This window comes from Aedes aegypti, chromosome 3, assembly GCF_002204515.2.
Source record: "Aedes aegypti strain LVP_AGWG chromosome 3, AaegL5.0 Primary Assembly, whole genome shotgun sequence".
NCBI lineage: Eukaryota > Metazoa > Arthropoda > Insecta > Diptera > Culicidae > Aedes > Aedes aegypti.
In genome coordinates this window covers 136,277,274-136,291,836 of record NC_035109.1, presented here as the reverse complement: position 1 = coordinate 136,291,836, position 14,563 = coordinate 136,277,274, and the positions used below count along the sequence as shown (strand labels likewise).

The following is a 14,563-nucleotide window of genomic DNA, read 5'->3' as shown; positions in this document are numbered from 1 at the left end:
ACTCGTCGAACAAACTGAATATTGGTTTCTCCATTTCGCTGTACTGTGTTCAGAAGCTTACTACGTTGAGAAAGCGTGTAGGCCCTTGATCCAAAATAGCAATCCAAACGGGCAATCGCATTTGAAAATGGATGACTGGACTCATTCGGCATGCTTGTTGAAGATTTTGTACCATTGAATAATTCCAAGAGCTTCGGACCAGCTTTAATTTTGAAGACATCCATTTTTGTGCTTTCGTCGTTAGCCTGGGTCAGATTCAACGATGCTGTTAGAATATTCTTCCAATATTCATATCCTTTTTTGTCAATGTCAGATTCCCCATCAGATGGAACACACTCGGGAATGGTCATTGTACTCAGCGACATGTTATTCACGCTGGCCAGGATGGTCTCTCCAACCGCACCAAAAGATTCAGCGGTGCTTGCTTCAGTTGACCCAAACTCGTTTGATGCCTTGGAACCAGTCGTGGAGTGCAACAAAGCGTCTTTCTCGTTGCGAAGCTGGGCCAATTCCTTCCTCATGGCTGATATTTCCTCCAAAAGCATCTTCGTTGTATCACTTTTCTTGGACTTCCTGAGAAATAAACCAAACACATCTCTTTTAAAACCAAGCAGTTTTTTTTTTTTTTTTTTTTTTTACGAATTTCTGCCTTCACATCAGAAATAAATTTCATCTTTAATAATCATCTGCAAACTTCACCTTCTCATTGAAGTTTGGTCAACACATGCTATTTTTTTTTTTTTTGTAAACTTCGCCTTCTCATCGAAGTTTTTTTATTTTTTTCAAGCTCACCGTCTTCCCATCGGAGGCTTTTGAAACTATCAGATCGAACACTTTTCGGCTGTTTGATTACTTACCTTTTAGAAGATTTTTCGGTCGTACCGACTGTGCCATTGTCGTGAACTCGCGGTTTGCGACTAGGTTCGATGTCCTCATCGCCGCTGCGAGCTCGTTCCACGTGATCCATCGTGCCGCACCGGTTTGGTGGATTAGGGGATAATTCGACCCTTGCTGCGCTGTTGGGAATATTTTATTTTTTTTTTTGCAACTCTTTTTGTTCGCAATAATTTTCCGAGGAAAACTATTTTGCGTAGGAATAGTATCCAAGAACTCTTTAGTGAAAACCGTAACAACTCTTTTTAGTGAAAACCTTATAACTCTTTATGCTAGTCCTAATCTAAAAAGTTCTTAGAAGAACTAATAGATCAGGAAAAGCTATTTGTAGTATGAATACTACTGATACCGCTCGTATCCAGCTGACTACCTTCTCCAGAAGCACGTGTTTCAATTTTCGCGCCTTCGGTTGCACACACGCGATGATTCGATCCGATCCGTTCTTGCTTCGATGAGAGCGCTGGCTGCCCACGCGTTGGTTGCCCTAGCAACCGCGAATTGCGCGGGTTTTTTTTTTTCGCGTCCCGCTTTGGCTGGCTGTCCGTCAGGTGATCGATCTCACGCTCGAGGGGGTGTTTGCCTCTTGAAGACTTGCTGCTGCTCTGATGCTTCTGCTGCGCCGTTCGATTTCCGAATGACTCGCGTGGGCCTCAAACTGGTGGTTTTGTAGCCGGATGGCCCCTCGCTCAAGTGGTGGTTACGCGACGCTTTTCGCGTCGGTTGGCTGGCTCGTCCGATTGGGTTTCGCGCCGATTTCTGCGCGTGCTGGCTGGTGGCTAGTCGAATGTTGACTTGTAGAAGAAGTCACAATCGTGTCCGCGTCCGAATGTAGAATGAGCTCAGTACCGGAGTGCTGGGCATATTTATACCCGATCAGATATCAGTCTAGTGGAGGGGAAATTTTCAAATTCCCCTATTGGACAATGAATTGCGCGCCTTTTTCTTTTTTTTTTTTTTTTTTTTTGCTGATACGCTGAGTATTCGAAATTCTAGGCAAACGTACGAGGGTTGTGGGGAATTTGTTTGTTTCTTTTTTTCGGAATTGTAAAATAAGAAAGCTACACGATGATTATTAGTTTTTCATTTCAGTGAGTTTATTATATAATTTATTTATTTCTCTTCTCTTCTCTACAAAATGTACTGGGACGTTTGGTTCTGAATTTATACGGATGTTCCGTGGGGTCTGTCCGAACGTTATTTGAGACATTTCAAACAAAACTACAGTGTTAGTAATTGAATCATAAGCCATAAGTAGGGAAATTTGCCCATTATAGCGGTATAAGAAATAAACCCCTAATTATTAATCGAAAACTCTAATTTCTATGGATATTATTGATGATGATGAAAGCTTATAATATTCTCAAGCTAAACCCAATAAACGCTTTCAAAATTAAACGATTTTGATCGTTGAAAGAACAGTTTTAAATGATCACGAACCGGTTCCGCTTCCCGTTGCCGTTCCGCTATCATTGCGTTTGGGCCTTTAGAAGTGTGATGGCAAAGTGCAGCCTTGTGATCTCACAGCATTTTGAAAAAGAGAAATGTCATGAAAAGCCACATGCTACCAATTTTTCCTGTGTCTTTCACTGTTTTGTTTTGGTTTTTTGTCTTCCATCACCACCGAAGGGCGAGCAAGGTTGCCAGTTATGCGATCTTTTTCATTGATTCCATTGAAAACGTTTGTTTTTAAATGAATTTGCTAAATGATTATCGGCAACCGCCTCCGAGAAAGAAAATAAGTGTGATCAACAAAGTGCACCTAATATTCACGAAAGTAACCTGCAATATTATTAGGATACTATCTTGTGTCATTATTTTGTGTCAATCATACATATATTCACACAAACAAAAGATAAGGTATAGTGGAGTAAGTGGATCATTTCTCCACATTAAGTATACATACTTTAATATTTTGTATGCTTTCGCACCATTGTTTCATTTTAGGTTATATTCTTACACTGATATTACTGCGAAACTTGTACTACACGTGCACTAACACAATCAAACTTGTTAACTGCAAAAATCAATCCATTTCAAAATTGTTTTCAGTCAATCAAAAATCCATAGTATCTCGGCTTAAAATCGAATACCAGTAGTTATTTCAACACATGATAAACATTTCTGTTCTAATTAAATGAATCACAATTTAAAATATGTGAATTTAACAAATAAAAAGAAATATATTGGACATGGTACACTTCCCCCACATAAGTTTGAATATTCTCAAATGTTCTTTAAACTTTCATCCATCCCTAACTTATAGTTGTCAAACTGACAAGAGAATTTTTTAATTAATCCACCTAAACGCTTTTTACATTTGCTCTGGTGTAAATATATATATATATATAAAAAATGCGAATTCAAACAAACTTCTTGGTGGGTTATCTAAGCTGTATTGCAAAATAGCAAATTCTCCAATTAAAAGCATATTATCGTACGTTATTTGACTATATCATATGTTCAAGGGAGATGATACAAATATATTCACAAATAGAATAAAAACATTTCACTTTGTTCAACAAAATAAAATTATAATTAATATTTTTAAACTACGAGTGTCTGTCGAAATCATGCTTAAGAGTAATCCTACAGTACTTCTATTTAACTTATGTGTATAAAACGGTTGAATTTTCTCCAAAATATGCAATGCTTTTTTTTATTCGAATTAAGGTATTTATATTTTCCCATAATATGTAACAAATGTTATGTAATTATGTAACAAGCACTAATAACAAGAATGAGAGTAATATACATACATTATTACATCACATTTGTTTTGAGAATAGCCTTTATCACCTTACCATGGTGGGGCAAGTAGATCATTTGGCGTAAATTTTCAAGTCCCTCATACCCAATACATACCAATCAGGAAAATCGAAACAGCTGACGATTTGAAGACATTAGTCCCTCATTTGTTATCCACAGAAAAAAAGTAACACTTTCGTTATTCACGTTAGCTGTATATAAAGATGAAATTATCTATTGATTTTTCTGTATCCACTTACCCCACGGTACTTTATCTGTATATCATTACTCTGTAGTTTCTCTCATTTACAAATACATCTCAAATGAACACAATATTCTAACGACTAGTAACGAAAACTAATTGAAATTGGTACAAATCCCAAACATGGGTTTTGAAACTATGATACAAGATGATCGCAGGAAAGCAATCTTTCAAAATTTCGTTGGATTGGTAAAAGTTGTTGGAAAATCTGTCTGAAAGGCACCGAAACTGTAGGGTAAGCCAACAATTTCTATTCTCATTTAGCGAATCGTACCCTATACTACGACTCCTACAACTCATTTGGAGCCATTCTGACCAATTACGTGAGATCCGGATCAATATCCAGTGAACGAATGTTCACCGATTGAATATGAAGTGGATGAATGTATAACGAAATCGTTCATTTTTTGTAAACATGTCCCGCAGTAAAAGTTTTCTTCCCGTTGGAAGTTGCAGCATGACGTCATCGTAAATTAGTTCATTGGCATCGCTTGACGGTGTTTGTGCTTGCGGCTTTGGATCGACACGAACCGACTGCTGTGCGTTTTTATCACAATGCCTGACGGAAGAGTTTTTTCAATCCGCATTCTATACGCGCTATACACCATTTGGCACGCCAGGAAAAAAGGAGTGCAGAACGAAGTAGTGACGATTCTACCCCATTACCCCGAATGCCATCACCCCGAACTCCAATACCCCAAATGTACCATTACCCCGAATCCCATCACCCCGAATGCCAACGAGTTTACAATTATCTTGACATGATGATATTGATGAGTTGCATGAGCATGAGTTCATTTTCTGACGTTTGAGCGGTGCCGTTTTATTTACGTCATCATGAGAACGGTTGAATTTGGCACCACTAAAACGTCAAAATATTGAACGTGTGCTTTGCTTCATTGCAAATGGTGTTGTTTATGTAAAAAGGGAGCTACGCTGGCGTCGATCATTTCACGCACTTGCTAAGATTGTGACGAAGGTATTCTTTCTGTACATAGACATCTTACAGTCAATGCTAAATTTGTCGGTACAGGATTCGCAAAAAGAAAAAAAAAACTGAGCGGGAGAACTTTGCTACGAGAAAGGGTGTGTCGCACAAGAAGTTGTCAACTGAGTATAATGTGGTGCATATTGAGTAATTGCTTTCAACATAGGATAATTTACAAGTACTTCGTGGATATTCTGGTGCTGATTCCAGACCCTGGAGAAGGACATCAATCTGATGATTGCAAACCATATTATGCTACACATCAATCGGCTCCAGAATGTCCTGGAAGTACTTGTTATTGACTCTATGGTACAATGAATTATTTAGTATGAATCGAAGATTGATGTGCCGCATGATATGGTTAGGGGGAGATCCCCCAGTACCGGACACTTAAGCCACTAAATTCATAATTCGAAAAATATTGATTTCATGGACTCGTGTTACCCATTTATGATAAATATTATCATTTTTATAGTGTACAAAAATAAATTTGAAAATATAAATATGAATTTTGACATTGCATTTTGATGATGTATTTTAGTACCAAATTAATCGATTTTGAAAGGTGGCACCCAATACCGGACATGATCTGGAAATGCCTCGAATTCTGTAAATTTGAACATCATTGAATGTGTACACTACAGGAATAGTTTATAATTATAATTTACAAGAACAATTTGAGTTTTTTTTAGTTTACAAGATGCCTATCAAAAACCTCTTTCATATATGATGAAAAATAGCACATTTTACGATGTTGTTCTGAATGTTCATTCTTCTTAATTTTATTGCATGTTTGATACCATGATCGGCGGAACCCATGAAAAATGAAAGTATTTTGAGACACAGATGCAATCACGGTGTGCTGGAACACAGATATTATCGAACTTGCATGAACCTCCGATCTTTTTTCACTAAAAGTTAGCCTTGGTAGATAAAAAAAGCTTGCAGCATATTAAAAAATCTTTCATCGGCAAAAATTTGAGAAAAGTCAATTTTTGTGATTTTTTTCTCTCTTTTGTATGGGGTTCATAGGAGATTAATAGAGTTACACTAATTTTGATGGTTTTCCACCATCAAAAAACCAATTTAACGTATCTTGAACACGAATGAATCATAAGACGTTCCAAATTAAGCATAAATATTACATACACCCACACAATATGACCAGCCCATGGCAGTCTGCGGCATTTTATATAATCAAACATTTCACTTATCGCCTTAGAACAGCTAGGATACCAGTACCAAATTTAAGTTTTGTATATGAAACCGATTGAGTTATACTGGTACACGTGTAGTTTGGTCACTGCTCCAGAAGTAGATGTTCAGAAATGGTGCAAAAAAATTCAAATCGAGTAATTAATTTTCACAAAAGTTTAACATTTGCTTAAAAATAGTCCCTTACTCTTTTTTATTTTAATGCATCTTTTTCAAATATGACTTCCATCAGTGAATCTACTACCACTATTTGAACATCAGTTTCAGATACTCGTTTGAGTCCACTTCAAAGTTTATGCCTACGACATTTTGTATAGGTAAACATACTTATTCAATGAAGAAAAGTCACCCATTTTATTATAAAAAAAAAATATAAACGCAAACCTCGCAGGGTATTTTTACATTGAAGAACATTGCCGAAGACCGAGAAGCAAAATAATAATTTACAGCTAAAATGCCAATGCAATGAATCCCCTGGGATTGGGATTATGCTATCCAGGGTGCGATGATTTTATATATTTGATCTCTTTTGTTAGTAGTTTTGGTTAGAAGTTGGATGAATTTCAAAGTTATGGCAACTTTTTTATTAAAAAAATCATATTTTACTTATCTTCTGACCTAAAGATTCTGGCCAAACTACTGCATAATACGATTATCATTCATCAAAATAACTTATACTTCGGGAATATATAATTTCAAGCTGGCGATAAGATTACAAACTAAACGTGGGCTATGAGCACAGTCAGACCCTTCAATGTGGAATGTGGGTTAGTATATGGGAATATCATAGACGGTTTGCAATCTTCTACGAGGTTTTAAGAGACCCAACAGGGCGCGTGCACCGGGTTGCGGATAGGAGCAAAGGGAGATTAATTGCATATACTTAAAATAATAGAGCAAAAAGCCTTTCTATGATAAGGTAATGTTAAGCGATCTCCTATGGTGTTCTAGTACTATAAAGTTTTTCACTCACTGAGAATTCTGGCCTTGATAATATCAATAGTGACTAATCAGTTAATAGTTAAAGTAAAAAACCTTATATCTGATTGGTACAAAGTAGCTTCACTGTAGTAATAAAAAAAATATCATCAATTGTCTATACTTGTCTAGGTTTTGAAGATAATCAATGAGTGAAAGAACTACCTATTAGGAAAGCCACATCAGCTAGTCTATACATATACAAATGTTAAGATGACGCAAATTCTTCTGGAATTATGTACATGACTCTTGTTATTAACAAAAAAATCGCTTCAGTAGTTACGTTATGTAATGTTGTACAACTATATTGAGAAAACCTCGTTTACGTTACACAGCATCAGCGCGGCTGTTCTGACTTCGGTGAATCGTGCGACGATCGAAAGCTTAACCGTCCGATTGATTTCCCATATGAGAATTCACTAAAAAAATATAATAATTGAAAAAACAGACATACTAAAAATACTACTACGAAAATTAAGGTTTAACTTTCAAGGAATTTCGGCATGGGAAACTTTTTATCAGATTAATGGCTAAAACAATGTAACCAAATCGGCCATAAATTTTTTGATTAATTTCCAATAGATTTGTAGCAAATTATTTTCAAATAACTTTTCGATATTATTCATAGAATATTATTATTATCGAATTCCCCAAGGAATATTGAAGGGTGGCTTCAGAACTTTTGCATATCTCAATCACACGACGCGACGCGAGACAGGACACAACACTTATGGTTCTTACAAACGTTAAAAGGACATATAAATTACCTTTTTTAACGACCGGTTTCGATCTACTCAATTCTCGTCACGATTCGATAAAATTCACTGTTGAGAAAGAGGTGGATGGTATGCTCCCGTTCCTCGACTTGTTGATATCCAGAAAAGAGGACAATAAGGTGAAATTTGGCATTTATCGCAAACCGGTATCAACAGACCGCTACATCACGTCGGATTCCAATCACCATGGATCCCAAAAACAAGCAGCGTTCCATTCGATGGTACACCGACTGTACAACATCCCAATGGAAAAGAAAGAGTTTGAAGAAGAGAAGAATAGAATTCATCAATCTGCTGAGTTGAATGGTTACGACAAGGTGTTTGTGAATAAAATTCTACGCAAGCATGAGAGGAAGAAACATAGGCGAGCCGCGACTACTTTTGAAGCAGAGAGAGAGGATATCCGAAGGATTAGTTTACTCTTCTACCCGAAGGTGACCAATGGGATTAAGAACACCCTTAAGCAACATGGCTTCCAGACAGTGTACAAGAGTACCAACACTCTTAAAGACCGCCTTTGTTGCTTGAAGGACAAAGTACCGAAGGAAGATTTGTCGGGGATTTACCAAATTCCGTGCAAAAGCTGTCCTGCGGTATACATCGGCCAAACTCGCCGAAAATTCAAAACATGTTTGAGAGAACATAAGAATGCCACTGAAAACGGCAGAACAAATGAGTCAAGCGTTGCAGTACATACAGTGGAACTCAATCATTCCGTCGACTGGGATAATGCGAAGCTCTTGAAACCTGTGAGGAAGACTTCGCATTTGAATGCTTGGGAATCGATGTACATCGCTACTGCTGAGCAACCATTGATGAACGAAGATGAAGCCCCAATAACATCACCCCTATTTTACCTGACCAGACGAAAAATCAAATGATTTTACCCCCCTACATTCGACGTGTACTTAGCCAAGTATGAAGCTGTATATGTGCGTTTTCTTTCTATACAATCAGTTGGACATCGTCCTGATGATGGGCAGCATCAAGCCCGAAACCGGTCGTTAAAAAAGGTAATTTATATGTCCTTTTAACGTTTGTAAGAACCATAAGTGTTGTGTCCTGTCTCGCGTCGCGTCGTGTGATTGTGATATAGTTCTTACGTTGCACAAAACCCAAAATAATGAGTGATTTTGCATATCTCATGGGAATTAATCAAATAATATTGTTCATACCTTCAAAACGAATTCTTCCTGGTGGACATCCATTCCTTCTATGTCTACTTTTTATTAGCAAGTTGATTCCGGAATACGTTCCCGGATTTGCCAAAAAAAATGTTACTTCTGTCAAATCTAATGCTGGGATATTTCACTGAAAGTTCTACTAGAAATTATTCTGTGAATTTCTTTTTCTTCTCTTTCTTCTTCACAAAATTTTTTTGCGTCGCTCATCAATGGTCCTTAAGAAATGTTTCCAAAATACATCACAAGTTGCGTCAAATGCTTCTTTGCTTTTTTTTCTAGAAATTTTGCTTCAAATCTCCGGATGATTCATGAATTGGAAAGAAAATTGTGTTTGAAACATCTCTTGCCTTCGAATCTTCAAAAGAAATTTGTTGAAATACCCCTTTAGCATCCAAAACTAGCACAGCGGAAAAGGAATTTGTAGAGAAACATGTAGTAAAATAACTGGGATCCCACGATTTCTTTTTCTCAAATTTGCAATGAATGATCTGATTTAATTGATCCAGCAAAAATCCTTCTATATCTCTTCTTTTAAGAAAAATAAGAGTTTATATATTACTGGCGCCAAACAGTATAGCGCTGTTTTGATTAGCAACACTTTTTTTAGTGCTGTTTTTTAACATAAATTTTAGTTTTAGCCAGATGAATTGACTATGGTGATGTGTTAATGTTGTGAGGTTGTAGAAAGTACACCCATCCAACGGATGCAAACTCTTTCCCTATATTACACTCTTTCATAAAATCTGTAAACATCAAGACCAGTAAAATATCACATACAAAATTAAAACGGTGCAGTGCTCTATACTATTCGTATGCTGTTGAATATTTTTATAACATTTCTACTATCTTAAGAAAACTTTTTACCTTTTTGAATAACAAATTTAAATGATTCCAATAATTGAGAGAAATTTAGAACATTGATAATATTGATGTATGGTAGGATGTCCACTGTAAGTTTATAATGATAAAAACGTAAGTAAATGTGAATTGATAAAATACGGCATACTGTTATGGGCTGGTCATATTGTGAGGATGTATGTAATATTTATTCTTAATTTGGAACGTCTTATGATTAATTCGGGTTCATAATGTGTCACATTGGTCTTTAAGCGGTACAAATTCATCGACATTACTGCAACTATATTATTCTCCTATGAAACCCTTATATAGGAGGAGTACAAAACACAAAAATCGACTTTTTTCAAATTTTTGCCGATGAAAGATTTTTTAATATACTGCAAGCTTTTTTTGATTACCAAGGCTAACTTTTAGTGAAAAAAGATCGGAGGTTCATGCAAGTTCGATAATATGTGTGTTCCAGCAGACCGTGTGCAATAGATAAGATATCATATAACAAATCAAGCTGCCCGAATCTGAGGGACAGGAGGTGCTTAACCAAAATTGTAATTTGTCCATATTTAGTTCAATTATGGTACAAAATACATTCATACTATCAATTTAGGATTATGTCCGATCATGCTGGCGGGATCCAGAGTATTTTTTCTTTTTGAAAATAATTACTAGATAGGCTCAAAATTAAGGGGATTCGTCAATTTTTTCAAGATTTTCAAACTTTTCTACTTTTTTAAAAAGGCATGCATATTTCAAGGATGTGTTATTTAACGCAAACATTAGTCTACATAATAGCTTTCTTTTCTACTAATACACCATCTTGATTGAACCATGATTTCTCAATGTTTCGACTTTGTCCGGTATTGGGTGCTGTCCGGCACTGGGGGGAGTTCTGTTTGATCTCTCGACCTTGACGCTTGCTGCTTTTGCCGGGGCGAGCGACGAGGGCAGGATCAAACATGTCGCGCGTCGGTCTAGTAAGTGAAAAAGTGCCGCGATCGGTTCGTTCTTTTTGATCCTTCGACCTTGACACTTGCTCCTGGGCAGTGCGTCAAGAAAGCCCGAGCAGTCGTCCGATTTTTTTTTTTCCTTTTCGGGTCGCGCGCCTTTTTTTCTGATTGCTTTTTTATAGGCGAGCAAATGAGTGAAGCTGAAAGTGGATTGTGGCTGCTCAGTTAAGGATAACAGATCAATTGGTGAGCTCGTTTCATGCTACTATTTCTAATCTATAAAATATGTATGACTGCACATTTAATCGTTACAATGGTGGGATGTAAATATGATTTTTCAACAAACTATGGATGGTTCGTCACTGTTAGTGTCGACACAAACTCTGATTCATGATTTATATATGTTTAACATTTTTTTTTTCAGAACACCTCTTATATAAGGTACAGTGGGGGAAGTGTATCAGTGGGGTAAGTGGATCATTCGTCAATATTAAGCATAAATACTTGAATATGTTCAATGTTTTCGCGCCATTGCTTCGTTTTAGGTTATATTCTTACGTCCACACTGATACTATTGCAAAAATGGTACTACACATACACTAACACAAGCAAACTTATAAGCTGCAAAAATTAATTAATTTCAAAATTTGTTTTCCATCAATCAAAAACCCATTGTATCTCTGTCTAAAATCGAATTCTATTAGTTTTTTCGACACATGGTGAGCATTTCAGTTCTAATTGAATGAATCACAATGAAAAATATGTGATTTTTATAAATAAATACAGATATATTGTACATGGTACACTTACCCCTACTTTTTAATGGGGTGGGGTAAGTGGATCATGTATTATTATCATTTACTGGCAGACTGCTTACGAGAATTTTAATAAGTTTTAATATTCGCAAATGTTGTTTTCCTTTATTTTTTTTCATCCCGGCTTAAATTTATCAAAAGGACTATAGAGACCTTTCTGGTATAAAAAAATATATAAAATAATAATAATTTCGTGATTTATCTAAGCTGAGTTGCAAAAGAGTAAAATATACTAATTCTCCAATTGAAAACATATTGTCGTACCTTATTTGACCATATAAATTATTCTAGACAGTTGGCACAAACATATTCATTCAATTCAAATTCAATCGAATAAAAACATTTCAGTTTGTTATTCAAAAATAAATGTAACTAATATTTTCAAACTATGAGTGTTTATCGAAAACATCCTTAGGGATAATCCTACAATGCTTCTATTTAACTTTTGTGTATAAATGGATGAATTTTCTCCAAATTATTCTAGTTACAATGTTTTTGTTGTTGTGTGAATTAGTGTAAACTAATGTAAACATATTTTTTAATATATTTTGATTAAATGGAGATACTTTTTTATTTTAAAGTATTAAAATGTACCATTACTAGCACTAATAACAAGAACGAGAGTAATATCATTCTTTCTATACATAATTACATCACAATTCTTTTGAGAACAGATTTTTTTCTATTGGTGATCCACTTACCCCACCACGGTGGAGCAAATGGATTATTTGGCGCAAATTTTTAAGTCCCTCATACTCAATACATAACAATCAGAAAAATCGAAATAATCGATGATTTGAAGTATATTAGTCCCTCATTTGTTATCCACAGAAAAAGTTTGAATTACATTATTCACGTTAGCTGTACATAACAATGAAGTTGACTTTTGATTTTTCTGTATCCACTTACCCCACGGTACCTTACCTTTATTTTTGTTATTAAAAAAACTTTGAATTTTGGTTGAATTTGGTTCGACACTACAAGTGTAGACTTGTGAAAGGTTCACTTTATTCAACAAACTTTGGATGGTTCGCCACTGTAAGTGTCGGCATAAGAATAAGAGTGTTCTGTGATGTCCCAACCAATCGAGTTTTTTGTTTCTTTTCAAATGAGTAAAATATAATAACACATGCTTTCGTCCTGACAGCTGTAGGAATGTTACATTTAGGTATTTGCTCAACAAACTTTGAATGGTTCGTCACCTCAAGTGTCGGCAAAATTTTCCACTATATAGAAATTGTTCATATCAAATGAAAATATTATATTTACGTATAAGCATGTATATATCTCACAAATCATTGTTTATCATGGTCTAATCGCTTATCAAAGTGAATCCTGTGACCCAACGATCCTTCCCATTAACAAACATCCCTCCCAGTAACCTTTGTGGAGATGCAGAGGCAAACACGGTCTCCAAATAGCAAAGGTTACACACTAACATTCCTTCCCCCAATCCCACCTGACTGCAAGGACGTGGCCGGCGCCGTTATTGACCTTGTTCAAATAGAGGCACTGAATTATGCACATTGAAGAAGATTATGGCCAATCCCAGTCGAACTTCTAGTTGATTCTTTGTGCATTTTCACTGACTTCGGTCAATCACGGAATAGCAACCATTGATATGTGTAGTCAGTCTAAGCTAAGCTAAGCTATTGGGTGCTGTCCGGCACTGGGGGATCTTCCCCTACATCAATACGACATGATGTTCTTTTTTAGGGTCCGGAATTGGCTTTAGGATATAGTACTTGTAGGTGGCCTTGTGTTGCATACGATTACTCAATATGCATTGTATTATATTTCTTATGTAAAATCTCGAAGATCGATGCGTTGCATGATATGTCATTTATCTACCAAGTGAGTAAAACTGATCGAGCCTTAGCTCGCGAAAATATACTCCAACACCAGCTCTACCTCCAAGAAAAGCATAATTAGTATGGGACGGTGTAGTAACTAGAACACACCCCTCTCACACCGAGGACTTGGGATCGAATCCCATCCCCGAGATAGCCACTTATGCAATAAACGTTATAATGACAACGACGGTACTTGTACTTGTTTTAGGTATTGGAAATTGCGTGACAGAGAAGGGAGCAGAGATGCATTTGAACGCGTTCTGTTCAAAATTTGTGCTCACGAGAGCCATGTTCAAGTTCAAACAAATTGCTTGTTTGATCACAGGACTCTGCTCATTGCGTAGCAACCGTTGCCGTAATTCGTCTTTCTCTTCGATATATGGAAGGTACAGAAAAGATGCAAAGGCAGAAGTATTACGATTCATAGTAGGTAGTTTTATTCGTGTCAAGTTAAAGCTTTTTTTAATAAGTGAACAGCTAGGTCGTACTTATAAGCAATGGCGGTTCTCAAAACATCTCTAATATCGTCAATTCTAGACCCATCATCTAATGTTTTCATTGGCAAGGTTATCCGATTGATCATTTACGCATTCCTTCAATGCGCAAAATTTAACACGGGTCAGTGATACTCTCAAAGAGCTCAAATACTATTGGATAGATCAGCACCCACCGATTGATGACAGAAAACGATCTACGACTGATTTATGTTGCTGTTACTAAGAATATGGCCATTTGTACCACGTATTTACAGCTTAGCATCCCGTATCGGTACAACTGGACATCACACATCATACAGTAGCGCAAATCAACTACGTTCTGATTTGTTGATGACGCATCGCTGACATTATCGACATCAGAACCCATGGGCCTTCATTAGCCGAGTGGTTAGAATTCGCGGCTACAAAGCAAAGCCATGCTGAAGGTGTCTGGGTTCGAATCCCGGTCGGTCCAGGATCTTTTCGTAATGGAAATTTCCTTGACTTCCCTGTGCATAGAGTATCATCGTACCTGTCACACGATATACGAATGCGAAAATGGCAACTTTGGCAAA

General features: G+C 36.5%; 1 protein-coding gene and 1 long non-coding RNA gene across 5 annotated transcripts in view; both read right to left on the bottom strand.

Moving 5' to 3' along the window:
• LOC5575615 overlaps window positions 1-14,563 on the bottom strand; it is a 984,994-nt gene that overhangs the window by 361,568 nt on the left and 608,863 nt on the right. The gene's annotated exons all lie outside the window — the stretch shown is intronic.
• On the bottom strand, window positions 279-3,413 carry LOC110679368. The gene is made up of 3 exons (XR_002502432.1): window positions 1,265-3,413; window positions 858-1,016; window positions 279-573 (listed from the first exon to the last, which is right to left on the bottom strand). It is a non-coding gene; the product is annotated as an uncharacterized LOC110679368 (long non-coding RNA).